This window comes from Theobroma umbraticum, unplaced genomic scaffold, assembly GCF_002168275.2.
Source record: "Theobroma umbraticum cultivar Fairchild unplaced genomic scaffold, ASM216827v3 scaffold_67.0, whole genome shotgun sequence".
NCBI classification, from domain to species: domain Eukaryota; kingdom Viridiplantae; phylum Streptophyta; class Magnoliopsida; order Malvales; family Malvaceae; genus Theobroma; species Theobroma umbraticum.
This window is the reverse complement of record NW_018397262.1, coordinates 2,683,968-2,686,774: the sequence shown is the minus strand read 5'-3', so window position 1 is coordinate 2,686,774 and position 2,807 is coordinate 2,683,968. Positions and strand designations below refer to the sequence as shown.

Here is a 2,807-nt window from a genome sequence, read left to right as displayed (position 1 = left end):
TTCAATGGTCAACTAATTACCTTCAATGAACCACGAACACATGTCGCCCCTCTACACATCTATGTTGTGTATGTGTCCAACACAGACACACCTCTGACACGTTGAGAACATATCCAAAACGACTGGATACAAGAAAACAATACAAAAATAATATTATCTATCGGACACAACTGGTCTGCTGCCGATCAAGCATGGTAGCAACGGCTCCACCTTAACCAGAGGTGTAAGAAAGGATTCCATATTACAAAGACGAATAGAACAAAAGAAAGGAACAGACGGTTGGCCTGGTTGTTGCAAAGGCAATCATGGTTTTACCAGCACAAGATTGATGTGAGCCATCAAAGAAGAAAAGAGGGAGAAAATGCTAGAACAGGCTGCTAGGTAATGACCAGTCAGCTAGGTTTTCAAAGGGAAGGGGAAAGCATTTATGTATTATGGGCCAAACGAAAAGTAACTTATGTATTGTGGACTAATAGTTTGTGTTGGGGCTAACAGACTTTTAAGGTTGTTGGCCCATAGCATTTGGTCTTCTACTCTTCTTAACTCTGCATTTAGTTTATAAGTTCCAAATTTTATACTTTATTTTTATAACATTGGAATCTACATCTCTAATAATATTCATTCTTTTCTGGTGTTTTGGAGATACAAATTCAAACTCCTATATCAAAGATGTAGAACTAAGCCAACATCAAACAAAGCAATCAAACAATGAGCACTGAGCGCTGACTAGTTATGTTATTTATTTCTCATCTCAATTTTCATCACCACAACATGATAGAATGATAGTTGACATTGTTCTTTGTCGATTGATACATCCTTAAATTAGATATGCTTGATGCTCTTACTTTACCTTCATCAATATATTATGTTTAACTATTGCACATTTGAAATTTTCAAAAAAAAAAAAAACTATTGCATTTTTGAATGTAAAATTTTTAATATTTTTAGAGTTACAATAGCCTTGTGTAATTATTATCAATCATCCTATTAAAAGTCCATGCACCTATGTCCTATTCGCTGACCCTTTGTAGCCATATCCTGGTATCTTAGATATGGGGTAGTTAACATGTCTGATACTTAGATACATACCAATATTCGACATCCTTTTCCAAGTCTGAGCAACATACTTATAATAAGGCATACTTCTAATAATCCCCAAAGTTTTATCTACTTTGTAATACTAATGTAGAAAAGGAGGGATTAGACTGATTATAATCTCAAACTAAGTTGTTGAAGGTACCTCTCCCTTGCCTACCAATAATGGAGCAAAACATGCATGCAGTTTAACTTAAAATAGGAACAAGTGGGAAAATAATAGCTCAAAAGCATATTTTGACACTCACTTTAGCATTGTTACTGAAAGATCTCCGCAAGCGTGAAGTCCAGCCAGAACCAATGAACTCCTATTTCCTGTCAAACTAAATTTTTCAAGTCCTTGCTCGATCTGCTCAACATCACCTTTATGTGGCAACAAGGTGGTCAAGGCTTTCAATGTTTCCAGGGACATTATGCGGCATGTAATTGTCTGGGGCACATTTAATTTTTTGTTTCCTGATCTAACAGAAAAATGCTGCAATCAGTCAACAAGTGTAAGACTTGCAAAAGACGTGATTCAATTAAATTAAAACTATAATTACGACAATAAAATCCATGCTAATGCTAAGTGTTAAATCCAAATTGGAGTTGTGTTACAAAAAAGAGATGATATACGCAAAATGTGCCATACAAGAAATAATCCGGTCACATTGTTCACTTATGAACAGCCTTCTCAAAATTTTTGTTTGTTCTGACAACGGAACATCATCATATGCTTCAATGATAATCAAACTCAGCCTAATTTTGCCATTAAAATGAGAAACATGCACAAGTTCACATAGCTAACTTCAAAGATAGCACAGGCTTGTGTTTAAAATAAATATAACCACCCAAGATAAGATAAAGTAAGCTGACTCCCTCACATACCCAAATTTCCGCATCTGAGCTGCGTAATGCTTCTTGATTCTCTTTGCACGTGCATCTGTGACCTTTCCATGATGAGAACAAGCATCTATCGCAACTACAGAATAATGGTACTCAAAGGAAAGGACTTGTGCAAGATAACCCTAGAAAATCATGTTAATCAGGATTAAGATCCAGGTCTACAGTTTTAAAGTGAAGCAAACATCAGTATCCGATTACTAATATATACAAATGGACACAATGCAATCAGGAAGGAACAAAGGGAACAAATCCATGGTCAAACTCAAAATGTCCTAAAACTTTTGTCAACACAGTTCAACTAAACATAAACTTTTATTGAGGCAGCATTGAGATTTAAGATTAAAGTTATGAATCCAAAGACAAAAAGAAAATAAAAAACACCACATCATATACTCGAGTAAATACATACATGAATGTGTGTGTGCTTGTGTATGTATGTATGTATGTGCTTGTGAGTACGTACATATGTATGCGTATTGGGCAGAAGTAGCTAATGTGGGATGTGGTAAAGAGGGTTGTTGTTGCTCCCAGGAGGCAACAACATAATGCGGACGCTAATGGGAGGTCCAACATTCGGGATGCAGAACGTCAAGCAATATGATGCTTGGAAGCATGGGGCAACTGAGTTGCACACAAAAGCAACACCTTGGCAAGTTGGCAGACTGTTTCATTTAAATGGAAAAGCTATTGCTAAAGAATTGAGAGTTCTTGATGTAACCACCAGAGCAAGCATCATGGGACTTTGAATAGGAAATCTTCGATGTTTTGTTTGCCATGAAGTTTGGATTTTGTCAAAGGCTTGAGATTCATCATGAGAAGAGCTAGCT

At 36.3% G+C, this 2,807-nt stretch overlaps 1 protein-coding gene across 1 annotated transcript in view; it reads left to right on the top strand.

The window, feature by feature from the left end:
• Positions 1-2,807, top strand: part of LOC110419617 (S-adenosyl-L-methionine-dependent methyltransferases superfamily protein) — an 11,238-nt gene that overhangs the window by 969 nt on the left and 7,462 nt on the right. The window lies entirely within an intron of this gene.